Consider the following 15,550-nt stretch of genomic DNA (forward strand, 5'->3'; position numbering starts at 1 on the left):
AAATAGCTAATAAAATCATTTAAAAAAAGTAAAATAGATATGTCTTAAAATTTAAATGATACGTTTTTGTACTGCAAGTGCAAAAATCAATAAATTGGCTGAAACCAGGGAGTACATCTTTTATGCTCTTCCATTGACTTATCTCCCTTGGGCAACATGTCAGCTCCCAGTGATGGACTTGGCAGACAAAGTTTACAGTGAAGTTTGCAACTTTAATAATCTAGGAGGAGTATTTGGGCTATCCCAGCATTATGCATCTACATATTACAAACTATTTAAGATATCTGAATGCACTAAAGACCAAATTATCATTTCCCAAAAGAATAATTAGTTATTACTGCCAATGCAAGAATCTGCCAATCATGACAATAAATTACCAGACAATAATCATAACTTAGTGAATAAACATGATGAAAACTATGGTGTAGAATTTCCAACAGGATTCCTTGTTTTATATAAGACGAGGAGTGGTTTATTTTCCTATGGTTGTTATATCATCTCGTCTTAGACATGTTAGAATATGGTTGAAGTACAGGGACTTTTATGGAATTCATTGACATCATAGTCAAGCAAGATGTCAACATCCCGTCCAACCATCTTCCAGTAAAGCCAATTTGAAAGCTGACTTAGGATCTTCATCATTTCCTGACAGGGTGTATACAGGACGAGTCATTCCACTAGGATCAGGTACATTGTACAACTCTCAACAATCAATTTTCATTAGTTCCTTATACATGTATAAAGGCCGTTTAAGGGGGTCTCATTTGGGGGGGAGGGGAGTTCTGTTCCCGGAACACCGCTTATTGTTTTGTTAGATTCCAGTATCCTGGCTTTACTATGCACCTAAGCAATTCTCATTTTTTTGTAATTTCCCTTGTCCCGCTAGACCTTAATTCCTGTTTTCACGGCACAATAATTTGACTGTCACGCTTAGGAAAAATTGGCAATCCCGCATCACGCTTAGACCCTAATGAGACCCACTATATAGTCAATCTGAAATTAGGGGACCAACATTTGATACAATAGCCAGATGAAAAAAGGAACGGAGGGAGTTGAAAGGGCATGTGAATATTCTTTTACACCTGACCTGTTTCTAGGACATCTTATCTATTTCCAAATGCTATAGCCAAGTGCAAACAAATAATATACTGTAAATTGAGAAATTATTGTAACGTTTTTATTATTGCTAGAATGTGAAAGGGTAATCATGTAAAACATTTTTTTTTGTAATTGCAATTTAATTAAAACTCACATTTTGAGTATTTTTTATATGAATCAAACAGGATATTTCTGAATATCACAAAATACAAAATTGAAGAATTATTTTATAGTTTAACACTTTTCATTTGTAGGACTATTATCATGATAATAGATGCAGGCAATGCTGATGATTTTTGTGAAAGTGACAATAGCCAGGTCAAACTAAATACATGTAAAGAACAAGATACTGGTAAGATATTATTAACTTATATATTAATTTTTAAAACTGTTTGGAAAATATGGTTATCATGACATACAAAGTATATACGTCATCACCTTTATAATAATTATACATCAGTTTTATTGAACATGTCTTTGTTAACTTGGTTTTCCCATTGAAAAAACACTTTTATACAAATCAATTTGTAGTAGGAATACATGTAGTACATTCGTACATATGTAGGGCGGCTCCTATGTTTTGCATTCAACAACTATTACATTTTCGAGATGGCCACCAAGGATGGCAAAAAAAAAGTTGTCATCTTTATTTCCTGTCAGTGGTAAACATGTAAATGAAAAATATGAAAAAAAGTGGTATGATTGCCAATTAGAATAAATGACATACAACTTATATGTAAGCTATAGGTCTTCATATGCCATATATGGCCTTCAACAATGCACAAGACCAATACTGCATATCTATTCATCCATAAAAGGCCAAAAAATTAGAAAATGAAAAAATATGAAAGCTAACAGCCTGATCTATATATGTACATGTATGTTTTGTGATTTTCAGATCTAGACTCACAGCTAACTGAACTTTTACAGCAGTCAACATCAGATTGGAAGACTGATAATGCTTCTGACAGAAACAATTTCAACCAACCAAACAAGTAACCGAAACTTTGCATCTTTAAAACACTACTTACCTCTTCCATGGGATGATGTTCCAAAAAATAACAGTTCATCATTAATGAAGATTTTTATGTTATGGATTTTCTTTTACAAGAAAGTTAATGTACACTTGTTTTTATAGTAAAACCTTGCTGTTCAAGTATCAAAAAAACAATACTTTATTGAAATTTGAAGATTCATATGACTTTTTTAGCTCACCTGTCCCGAAGGGACAAGTGAGCTTATGCCATCACTTGGCGTCCGTCGTCGTCTGTCGTCGTAAACTATTTCAAGAATCTTCTCCTCTGAAACTACTGGGCCAAATACTTTCAAACTTTAACTGAATGTTCCTTAGGGTATCTTATTTATAAATTGTATATGAAGTTTTGATCTATCAACAAACATGGTCGCCATTGCTAAAAATAGAACATAGGGGTCAAATGCAGTTTTTGGCTTATAACTCAAAAACCAAAGCATTTAGAGCAAATCTGACATGGGGTAACTTTGTTTATCAGGTGAAGATCTATCTGCCCTGAAATTTTCAGATGAATCAGACAACCCGTTGTTGGGTTGCTGCCCCTGAATTGGTAATTTTAACGAAATTTTGCTGTTTTTGGTTATTATCTTCAATATTATTATAGATAGAGATAAACTGTAAACAGGAATAATGTTCAGCAAAGTCAGATTTACAAATAAGTCAACATGACGGAAATGGTCAGTTGACCCCTTTAGGAGTTATTGCCCTTTATAGTCAATTTTTAACCATTTTTCGTAAATCTTAGTTATCTTTTACAAAAATCTTCTCCTCTGAAACTACTGGGCCAAATACTTCCAAGCTTTGACTGAATGTTCCTTAGGGTATCTAGTTTGTAAATTGTATCCGAAGTTGTGATCTATCAACAAACATGGTCGCCATTGCTAAAAATAGAACATAGGGGTCAAATGCAGTTTTTGGCTTATAACTCAAAAACCAAAGCATTTAGAGCAAATCTGACAAGGGTATTATTGTTTATCAGGTCAAGATCTATCTGCCCTGAAATTTTCAGATGAATCAGACAACCCGTTGTTGGGTTGCTGCCCCTGAATTGGTAATTTTAACGAAATTTTGCTGTTTTTGGTTATTATCTTGAATATTATTATAGATAGAGATAAACTGTAAACAGGAATAATGTTCAGCAAAGTAAGATTTACAAATAAGTCAACTGGACGGAAATGGTCAGTTGACCCCTTTAGGAGTTATTGCCCTTTATAGTCAATTTTTAACCATTTTTCGTAAATCTTAGTAATCTTTTACAAAAATCTTCTCCTCTGAAGCTACTGGGCCAAATAATTCCAAACTTTAACTGAATGTTCCTTATGGTATCTAGTTAGTAAATTGTATCTAAAGTTTTGATCTATCAACAAACATGGTCGCCATTGCTAAAAATAGAACATAGGGGTCAAATGCAGTTTTTGGCTTATAACTCAAAAACCAAAGCATTTAGAGCAAATCTGACGTGGGAAATATTGTTTATCAGGTCAAGATCTATCTGCCCTAAAATTTTCAGATGAATCAGACAACCTGTTGTTGGGTTGCTGCCCCTGAATTGATAATTTTAAGGAAATTTTGCTGTTTTTGTTTATTATCATGAATATAATTATAGATAGAAATAAACTGTAAACAGCAAAAATGTTAAGCAAAGTAAGATCTACAAATAAGTCAATATGACCAAAATTGTCAATTGACCCCTTAAGGAGTTATTGCCCTTTAAAGACTTTTTTTCACAATTTGTTCATCATGTTGACTTACTTTAAAAAATCTTCTCCTTTGAAACTGCTGTATCAATTTCAGCCAAACTTAAGGCAAAATGAGTTTCAGAGTATCTAGTATAAATTTTATATTTTATGTCCTTGTATGTCAAGAAACATAGCTCCTATGGCTAAAATAGAACATAGGAGAAACTGATTTTTTTTTTTGCTTTTGAAGAAAATAGGACGATCCAAAAAACATTTTAATAAATTGAAAAGTCAAAATAATCATTGATGAGAGATTTAACCAAAAGAATTAAGGTGAGCGATTCAGGCTCTTGAGAGCCTCTTGTTTTATTTTGTTATTTCTCAGGATGTCATGTAGAGGTACAGTCATGACAGTAATCTAAACAGCTATTCAATTTCATTCAAAATTCTTTGAAAATTTGGCACTAGTAAATATAAACTGAAGTAATTTGTTTTTCGTTTAGTTATGGGATTTTTATGGCCAGTAACAAAGTAGCCGGTGCCTAAGTTTCTTCCTTGTACTAAAATTCCTATTTTCCGTAATTCCATAATTCAGTAATTCCGAAATAAACTTTACAGTGTTTTTTTCTAAACGCCATAGATACTGGCCTGATTTTTGGTATGTAAGTTAACTATGATGAGTTACAGATCAATTATAAGTTTTGTTCCACTCCCCTAATTTCTGTTGAAATTACCCTCTATAAATTGTTGAAAATCACAGTTATATGCACTTTTTTCCTAAACGCTTTCAGATATTGGGCTCATTTTTGGTATGTGAGTTACAGATCAAGTTTAAGTTTCGTCAATACCCTAATATTTGCTGTAATTTCAGGCTTTGGACTTTGAAAAATTTTGGAAAATCAAAGTTATATGGACCTTTCTTCTATTAAAATGCTTTCAGATATTGGGCTGATTTTTGGTATGTGAGCTAACCATGATGAGTTACATATCAAGTTTAAGTTTCGTTCCGCTGTGTAATTTTTTCCAGAATTAAGGGTTTTAAACTTTGAAAATTGTTCAAAAATCATATTTATATGGACATTTTTCTATATGCCTCCAGATTTAGAGCTGACTTTTTATATGTGAGACAACCATCATGTTTGTATCCACATGTGTTATTGAAATTGCAGATTTTGAAATTTTTGGGACGTAGCCTTTCGTTTTGCTTTGACACATCTAGTTTAAGATACATTTATGATTATCATTTTTGTATTGACTACATTACAGTAGATGCATTTATGATTTTCATGTTTTTATTGACCACATTGCAGCAACATAGATATATAGGTACCTGGCAAATATTACCTTGTTAGCATACTAGGCTCAAAGGGCCATAAAAAAGTCCATCTCTTAGTGTCTGTTAAAATCATCTCTATATTGCAACTGTTTACAGTTTTCTCTTTTTAAACCATTATTTTAAAAACTTTAGAAGAAGTATCATACATATATGTATATATATATATATTTATTGTAAAAACTATCAAAATGTCAAGATCTTTTACTACCCAAAATTTTTCTGAAAAATTGGGACGTAACATCTATGAGCTATTGTCCCTGAAGTGTGAAAATTTACAAATTTTCAGAGTTTTCTGCTAAAATCTGACAGCTATATATCAATATGATATAAGAAAATATTGCAAAAGTGTTCAGAAAAACTTATTTTTACAGTCTGAACTTATTCTGAATTATTTTAAATTCATTGCTTTTGAATTATGTGTTTTTTATCGTTTTGAGGTGCACAATTTGTCAATTCAAGCTATTTCGGCTCCTGGGAGCCTCTAGATTTGTGATGAATCAATTGTATTTGTATATGATTTTTTTCTTAATGTATTAAATGAAACATTAATTATTCTTTTCCTTTTGTTGTTATACTTATTTATAAATCCAGATCTTACAATATGTCAGATTTTAAAAACTAGACGGCAAAATTGAGAAAATTTGAATATGCAGGCTATCCCATTTTGTTGTGGCATATACTAGACACCAACGTTATTTGCCGAGCTTAATATTTTTTTTGATTGAGTATATATAGTTATACTTTGCACGTAGATATGTTGTTTTACAATAATAAATGGGTCTTGGAGTATTTTGGCTCTTAAAAATGACCAAAATCAGCCATTTTGGACTTGAAGCTAAATAGGACATATTGAAACGGTTAGATTATACATACACTTTATAGACAGCATTGTTATTTCTATGCATTCTTACACTTAAAGTGATGTATTACTAGGAACAACTATCAAAAATTTATAAATATTGCCATGTTTTTTTATTTAAACCACCAAAATATGCAAAAAAAGGCTTATTTTTGACGTTTTCGAGCAATTTCAGCTGTTTAAAGATGGCGCCTCAAAAAAATCAAGATCGGTTCAAAATTTCCCAAAAAAATTTTGTGTGGTTAATTTCATCAATAAGGTGCACCAATGTGCCAAGTATGAACTCATTTGGCAAAATTGGCATTCGGACGGTTTTGCATGGTTTTCTGGCAGATTGGCTCTTAATATAAGTTTTTTAATAATTCAAAAGTATGTTTAGAGCCAACATATTTTAATAAACAGCTTTTAACATAGGATTTTTTATTTTAGAAGGTGTGTCCCTAACACAATGTCCACTACGAAACGAAGTCATTAAAACTTTTTTTTTTTTTTTTTATTCAACAACAATATATCACATGCTGTTAACAGATTTCTTCACTGGTACAGCTATTTCAGTAAAGATCCCTGTTTGTTAGTACCTTAAGACCAGGGTATCTTCAGGTAGTATTTTTATAATTTTGTTAGTTTATATATTATTTGTCATTATACATTGTTTATCATTAAATACATTAATTCTACAATTATAACTTTGAATATGAACTTTATATATATATATATTGTAACTATCTGATAGATGTTGGGGATAAAAACAGAATCACGGGTTATTTAAGCGTGTTCCGAATTTGATTTGTGGTTTAATGTATTTCTCTGTTGTCCGGTATAACGGTAAATTCATTTGTTATTTTTTGTGTGGATTAATTACTTTCACCACGTGCTTGCCAAATTTAAATGAATTAGCCACGGAAGGTAGGTTTACACAAGAATCTTGTTCTCATAATGTATTAAGCATAATTTGCATATCTTATGTATAATATAAAGTTACAGTATATAGATTTAAGGAAAAAGTACATTTGTACTTTCACTTTCAAAACTCATTGAAAAAAAAACATCTATCAAACAATTGAAGTACAAGGAGCTCTGTAAAATACATAAACTATTGCAATACTGACAATATTTTTTAGATTTTTCGAAAGCATTTGATTCATTAGAATGGGACTTTATGTTCTTTGCTTTACAAAAATTTGGATTTAAAAATTCTATGATGAGATGGATATAACTTTTATACACTGACATAAAAAGTTCAGTTTTAAACAATGGGTGGAACTCTAAACCCATGAGTATATATCGTGGTTTACGTCAAGGCTGCCCTTGCAGTGCGATAATTTTTGTTATTGCTGTTGAGATTCTTGCTTGTAAAATTAGGCAAGACCATAACCTAAAAGGATTTGAAATCAAGATAGATGGAAAAACCCACACTTTAAAAATAAGTCAATTAGCAGATGACACTACTCTTTTTCTCAAATCAAAACAAGATATTTCAAAAGCTCTTAACATGATTGAAAAATTTGGATCACTTTCAGGATTAAAACTTAACAGATCTAAAACAGAGGGTATTTGGCTAGGGAAGCAAAAACATTGTAAAGAAAAATATGAAAATATTAACTTTACAGAAAAACCAATTAAGAGTCTCGGGATATATTTTGGGCATAATGAAAAAGAGTGTCAAAAACTAAATTTTGATAAACAGCTAGAAAAGACTGTAAAAATTATATCAAACTGGAAAAAAAGAAACTTAACCATGATAGGAAGAATAACAGTTATTAAATCTTTAATTATTCCTATAATCACTTATTTGGCTACAGTGTCAACCTTAAGCAAAGAATACTTGGACAAATTTAAAAAAATCATATATGAATTTTTATGGAACAATAAGACAGAAAAAGTCATTAAAACTTGCTTATAAACAGTTTGATAAAATCAATGTAATTTTTTGTTTGCAAGAGATATAAACATTAGGGTCTTACAAAAGAAGTGATGCTTTTATAACGGCAATTAAACTGTTGGTAAGAAAAATTGAGCACATCAAATGGACCAGAGTGATACCGTATTTTTGTAAATGTCCACTACGAAACGGGTCAAATCTCCTTCAGTAACTGGTTTTAAAATTATGAAAAAAATATCAGTGTACAGCTTAATAACGCTTTGATGAATACAGTCAGTCCTTTTACTATTGCAATATTGGGGTTGTGAGAAAAAAATTAAACATGTGAATACGTCCCCTACGAAACGGTCCCCTACGAAATAAGTTTGGGAGAAAAACGTTTCGTAGTGGACACTACCACTACCATGCAGTCTTTTTTTACTCTTTTTTCAATTATATTCGTGCAAAGCAAATAACAAAGGTTAGTTTCATGTAATTTTTATTATGTTTTTATTAACATAGAATAGGGTTGATGTCAACTACGAAACTTTTTGTCCACTACGAAACGGTTTTGTCAACTACGAAACGCATCAAAATGTCCACTACGTAACATGAGTTGTACCTTCATATGTGAAGTACTGTCTAATCTTTATCGATAAAAAATGGTTCTCCAATTCAGAAAAAAATGAGATTTTCTAGTATATAAAGTAAACAAACTGGAATGTCTATAGGAAACATTTAAAATTGCAAAAATATGTGTGTTTAGAAGCAGTTTCGTAGGGGACAAAAGTCCCCTAGGAAACAGTACACAAATTATGAAAATAATATAATTTTAAAGAGTATTTAAGATTGCACTTTTTGTTTACAAACAAGTTTATAATAGAGGTATTCAAAATAACTCTTGAAAATGAATTTTAAACTAGTTGATTTTCCATTTTTTTTTTTAGGTCTGAAAGGAACACTTTTATTGAAAAACGCCCATATAGTGTATTAAATGATGGTAAGGTGTATATGTATTTCTCGTTTAGTTTATATGACTTTGACCGCATTTTCTTGGATCATGTCAAGTTTATGTAATAGTTGTAGTAAAGCTGTATATTTCAATGTATTTAGGACTATCAACATAATATCAAAGGTAAGTAAAGGAAGGCAAGCCATTTCAGCGTGTGCGCTCCTATTTATTATTGTTGTTTCATGTTGTTTGGACTGTTTGTATGTTCTCTACCTTTGCCATGAGGATTGCATTTCGGCCTTTCTTCCATTTACTACTTTTATTTATTTGTATAAAAAATATTTCCATACTCCATATACTCCTTACTCCCAAATTGCATTGTATTATAATTGCCCGTGTAGGCTATCTTACTAAATGTCATTTTGTCGAAGGTTATTATTGTCTTTCTGATATTGTTTTTCCTATCTCTTCTTTTTCATTGATATTGTATTTAGATTGTGTCATATATCAAATGTCTTAGTTCAGTGTAAGTTTACTGGTGTTTGTTAATTTATCTTTTGATTGAGTTAAACCATCACAGTTAAAGTGTGTCTTTCTATGTTGTAACGTACAGCTCAGGATGAAGGTTAGCGCCTGTGTAAACGTTTAAATAGTCTGCATTTGTTTGCACCTACCCTCAGTCCGGAACCTCATGTTCAGTGTTTGTCCTTTGTTACTAAGTCATAAGTGTTTCTCATTTATCGTTTTTATACAGATAAGGCGGTTGGTTTCCTATTTGAATGGCTTCGCACTAGTCATATTTTGGGCCCTTTATAACTAGCTGTTTGGTGTGAGACAAGGCTCCGTATTGATTCCGTACTTTGACCTATAATGGCTTACTTTTTACAAATTGGGACTTGGATGGAGAGTTGTCTAAATTGCAGACATCTTCTTATAATGTTATATCTGTGTAATGTCCAAGCTTTTACAGTTATTGTGTATGTATGAGTCCTTTACTTTTGACGTGGTGCATTATTCCTTATCGGTCTATATTCCATTGATGACTTTTAGTTACCCATCTTATATTTTTCTGTATATATATACATATAGTACTTATAATACAATTATTTCTTTGACTGTATCTTACATTAGAATGCAGGAACCTTTTCAATAGATAATTCAACCGATCTGTAACAATTCCATCTGTATGCCTAATGTATAGATAGATTAAAACTGACGAGGAAAGGTAACACAAGGTCACCAAAAGCTTTATGATTGTAGAGCTGGTCAAGGAAGAACAAAACATTGCGAATATATATTTACTGTTTTTGTGAAGTTCCATGCATCGATGCTCAATTTGATTGAATTTGTTTGAATGAGCTTCATCATTCAGTTGGCGTCCTTCAACCGTCGGCTATTATCACCTTCTCTAAATTACTTTTGAATTGGAGCAGTTTCAGTCACAATTATACGATTAGCGTTGAGCGTTCCTTGTGAAGTTAGATTGCAAAAATATGCTTTGGACGTATATACAATGTCATTTCCTTTCTTCGCCCTGTCAATCAACAGGAATCATCTTATACATCACATTATTTCGACGTAAACGTTATCGTTGATATGAAACAACTAACACGTAAACAAACACATCGTTTGCATGATGTTACACACCTTTCGTGAATTTATTAGCCTATTTCTGATACAAAACAAACATATATTTTAAATATTTTATTTGAAAATCACGGTGATCAAAATGAGAAGAATAATTACACTATAATTTCAAATATAATCTAAAAATAAACTAATAATCTAATTGTTTAATATAGTACATAACATGAATAATTCTAATTTAATTGTTTAATGTATAATATCAATTTTTAAGTAAAGGAAATCAGTAAATTTTCATAAAATACAAATACAAGCTATTAAGATAAAAAAAAAAGAAGTAAAAAACAAACAGTATCATATGTTAACAAGAATGTGTCCATAGTACACGGATGCCCCACTCGCACTATCATTTTCTGTGTTCAGTGGACCGTGAAATTGGGGTCAAAATTATAATTTGGAATTATAATTAGAAAGATCATATCATAGGGAACATGTATACTAAGTTTCAAGTTGATGTAACTTTAACTTCATCAAAAACTACCTTGACCAAAAACTTTAACCTGAACTTCGCACTATTATTTTCTATGTTCAGTGAACCATGAAATTGGGGTCAAAACTATAATTTGGCATTAAAATTAGAAAGATCATATCATGGGGAACATGTGTACTAAGTTTCAAGTTGATTGGACTTCAACTTCTTCAAAAACTACCTTGACCAAAAACTTTAACCTGGAGCGAACGGACGGACGCACAGACGGACGAACGGACGAACGGACGCACGGACGAACGGACGAACGGACGAACGGACGAACGGACGAACGGAGGCACAGACCAGAAAACATAATGCCCCTCTACTATCGTAGGTGGGGCATAAAAATACAATCAATGACACTAAATATATTACTTTGATATAGGCTAACATTTGCAATACCCTAAATTTGTGTGTGAATATAACGACATCAGAAACTTAACAATTGAATAAAGTAAGGAGATATTAACTGACATAAGTATGATTGTTAGATTATAAATAAACTCATCATAGATACCAGGATTACATTTTATTATTTACGCTAGACGCGCGTTTCGACACACACACCATAACATAGCTACTGCCTATGTATGTGGATGTACATGTAATAGCACTATATGCATCATTGGTCCGACACACTTATTGGTAAATATCAATTTTCTCTCTCTCTCTCTCTCTCTCTCTCTCTCTCTCGATCTTGAGGTTACATTTTGTTTATGTCACCAACATTTACAACGCCTTGCAATCTTCATAACGCCAATCCATAATTCATGGCGTATCTGTTTACCCATTATAATATAAACTAGAAAGTTCAGAGAGAACCCAATGATTAAACTGAGGTTTTTGTATTCAAAGAATGTAACATAAGTATCAAATACAGATCTAGTTAAAGATCTACGATTAATGGAATACATCATGTAGATAAAAGAGGTGTAAATAAAAGGCAACTCTGATAACAAAAATATCAAGCAAATGAACACAACTATGATAGCGGAAATTCTGTTTCTATTCTGAATAGCAGGACTATCAGTCCACGGTAGGTTTCTTCTCAAGATTGTCAACTTGCATGTCATGTACACTGTACATAAATCCACCACCAAACATGCCAGCAGGATTAACACGTTAACTATAGTATGATGGTAAAAGTGTGCCTGGTTATCAATATTTTGAGATGAAACACAACATCTGCCCTTAAAATTGTAAATGCCTATAGATTCTTCATAGACAATTCGAGAAAATAATGAAATACTTATGATTAACATTAAAACCGAACATATTATATTGATTCTGTTGGTTACATGTTGTTTAGTCCACATTGGAAATAGAAGAGCTGCTGTTTTCTCGAGACATAAGTGTTGTTATTAGGACAGATGTCATATGTAACACGTCTTGAAAGATAATATACAGAAAATTATAAACACAATCTGGAAATTCTAAAATATATAATAACGAATGCTCATATATGCGGTTACCATATATTTGATAAGCCGTAAATATTGGAACGGTCATAAGGACTGCAGCAGAAGAATCAGATACTGCCAAAGCTGACAGAAGAATGGTGACAGGAGTTCTATTTTTTCGTTGCAAAAATACAAGAACAACAACAGTATTTACCAATATCACTTCCCATGTTATTGCTAATTGTAGATACACTGTTGTTGATGCTGGGATCCTTATTGTCACATCGCCAAACAACGGCCAAGGGCATGGCAAGTGAATATCCAAACAACCGTTTTCCAAAGTAAAGTTATTTATATTATCGATATTGAGTATGAACGTATCGTTTGAGTTCATATGTAAACCATTCTGATAAACGTATCGAATAAATTCTTCCCTGCATGATAGGTGCTTTAAAGTGAAATGAATTGACCTATATGGAAATGTTCGTACATTCAATGATAGACGGGTATTACCTAAGTTTAATTTAACATCGACGCATAATTTTAACTGGTTGGTGAAAAACGCATATTCCTAACATGTTGAACTACGAGTTAGAAAATGATAGATGTCAAGATTTGTTAACATATTATTTTTCGATTCTATGAATCTATTGAAACGGTTTGTACAGTTGTTAATTCCATCATCAAAATGAATTCTTACATCGGAAAAATACGCAACTACGTCATTTACAAAACTGATATTGTATGTCATGGAAGGGCTGCATAATAACTTCCGGATAACTGTTCCATTTAGGCAGTCTTTAAGACCTTGTTCATATGTTGCATTACACAATCCAATTTGGTCTGGTTTGAAGCTAGAGCAATTATTGCTTTCATCAACTGAAATATAGTTTCAATTATTAAAATTTAATTTTAAAATTTCCTAAACCGAAGAACGCAACAAGTAAATTATTTCGCATGGTATATGTTCTTTTTTTCAAATTTCAAAATAATATCGAGTATCCTTTTTGAAAGAGGACTGGATGTTGGTTACGTTTTCTTTTTTAAAAGGTGTACCAGGTAATTCATTCGATAAGATATCATCACAAAATTGATCAATTATAATGGAAATGCAATTAAAAATTAATAATAAACCATTTTGTCTGAATTAATTTTAAATGTTCACCATGTAATATACATATACTTAGCCCACTCAAAAGTGGTAAAATGAATTAAAACAATTGTTAAATATTGATTTATTTCAACATGTTAAAGTATTTGAATATTGCAGATTTTATTATCAATATTTGGACAGACAATTTGATCCGAAAACAATACTAAAAGAGGGACAAAAGATACCAAAAGGGACAGTCAAACTCATAAATCTAAAACAAACTGACAACGCCATGGCTAAAAATAAAAAAGACAAACAGACAAACAATAATACACAAACTAGACCTCAATATGCATTTCATTTAACTCTCTGTAATAAAAGGTACCAAAATACTAAACTCACAGGAGCATTCAAATCGTAAAGTCCATTTTCAAAAAGCAAAATCAGAAACTTAAACACTTCATACAAATGAAAACATTTGTTTCGTTACTGTTGCTGCCATGGTACAGGTATTCCCAAGAAAATAGCAGATTAAACCAGTAGAAGGTGATAATTTTATTATAAAAACTTACAGGCTCCCCCCTCATGATATACACTGGTAGCTTGTTCATCGTCATACATATATGCTGTGGTCATCTCAAGATAATTATCTAGATCATTCTTTGATATTTTGGTCGAATCTTGATGAACATCATTGCCATTGATCAAAGTTGTGATTTCCCCCTCATGATATATACCATATCCATTCTTGGAAGTTTTGGTCCTCTCCTCTGGATACATACTATGGTCATATCTGGAAGCTGTGACCACCTCTTGATGAAAACCATAATCATAAGTGTACGTTGTGGTCCGCTCTGGATATGAACGATGGTTATACGTATACGGTAATGTTTGCCCTGAAAATACAATATTGTCATACCTGTATGATTGATACCAAAAGCAAGAAACTCAATCAATTACAAAATTATCCTGGCAAAACCAATTATTTCCTCATATTTAACATCGGTTGTGCTGCAGAAATAACACACTTTATCGCTATTTTGTGCATTTTTCCTTTGATCTTTTTTTGTGATAATTTTTCATATCATACTAATCGCTTGAGATGGAAAATAATCGCGAGAAACTATAAAGGCACGTGGCGTTATTAATGAAAATGACAAGTAAAATAGTGATAAACAGATAATCATTGGTCATTGATCAACAATAATCTATAATAACAGCCTTGCGTTACACTTTATTGGTATTATATCAATTAATAGATTGTATCCAAATGTCAAAACTAATCTGTCTAAACAAAAGCAAATGTCCAGATAACATTTTCAGCATTCATCTCATGTTCAGGCTAATTCGTACTGAACGTATTGAGATTGGATATAACTCATCCTGCTTTGTGAACTGAAGGATTGCATCATTATGACTACACCAGTTTAAATGTTTAATAAAGCACATAGGTTGCGTTTCGTACCCGAGGGTATCACCAGCCCAGTAGTCAACATTTCGGTGTTGACGTGAATATCAATAATGTGGTCATTTTTATAAATTTCCTGTTTACAAAACTTTGAATGTTTAAAAAAACTAAGGATTTTTTTATTCCAGGCATAGATTACCTGAGCCGTATTTGACACAACTTTTTGGAATTTTGGATCCTCAATGCTCTTCAACATTGTACTTGTTTGGCTTTATAAATATTTCGATATGAGCGTCACTGATGAGTCCTATGTAGACGAAACGCGCGTATGGCGTACTACATTATAATCCTGGCACCTTTGATAACTATTTAAACCACTGGGTCGATGCCACTGCTGGTGAACGTTTCGTCCCCGAGGGTATCACCAGCCCAGTAGTCAACATTTCGGTTTTGACATGAATATCAATAATGTGGTCATTTTTATAAATTTCCTGTTTACAAAACTTTGAATGTTTCAAAATGCTTTATAAATATTTCGATATGAGCGTCACTGATGAGTCCTATGTGGACAAAACGCGCGTCTGGCGTACTAAATTATAATCTTGGTACCTTTGATAGCTATATTGTGCATGTTGTGCACAATTTTTTATAAATCTATGATGATTTGGGGTGGGGGTATGATGCGTTTGTATGTGTTTGCAATGGAAAGACTACCATT

General features: G+C 32.0%; 1 long non-coding RNA gene across 1 annotated transcript; it reads left to right on the top strand.

Moving 5' to 3' along the window:
* Positions 1-5,704, top strand: LOC134718800 (uncharacterized). The gene is made up of 3 exons (XR_010107443.1): positions 1-687; positions 1,353-1,450; positions 1,997-5,704. It is a non-coding gene; the product is annotated as an uncharacterized LOC134718800 (long non-coding RNA).
* The last annotated feature ends 9,846 nt before the right edge of the window (positions 5,705-15,550 follow it).

Source organism: Mytilus trossulus, chromosome 5, assembly GCF_036588685.1.
Source record: "Mytilus trossulus isolate FHL-02 chromosome 5, PNRI_Mtr1.1.1.hap1, whole genome shotgun sequence".
In the NCBI taxonomy this organism is placed as follows: Eukaryota; Metazoa; Mollusca; class Bivalvia; order Mytilida; family Mytilidae; genus Mytilus; species Mytilus trossulus.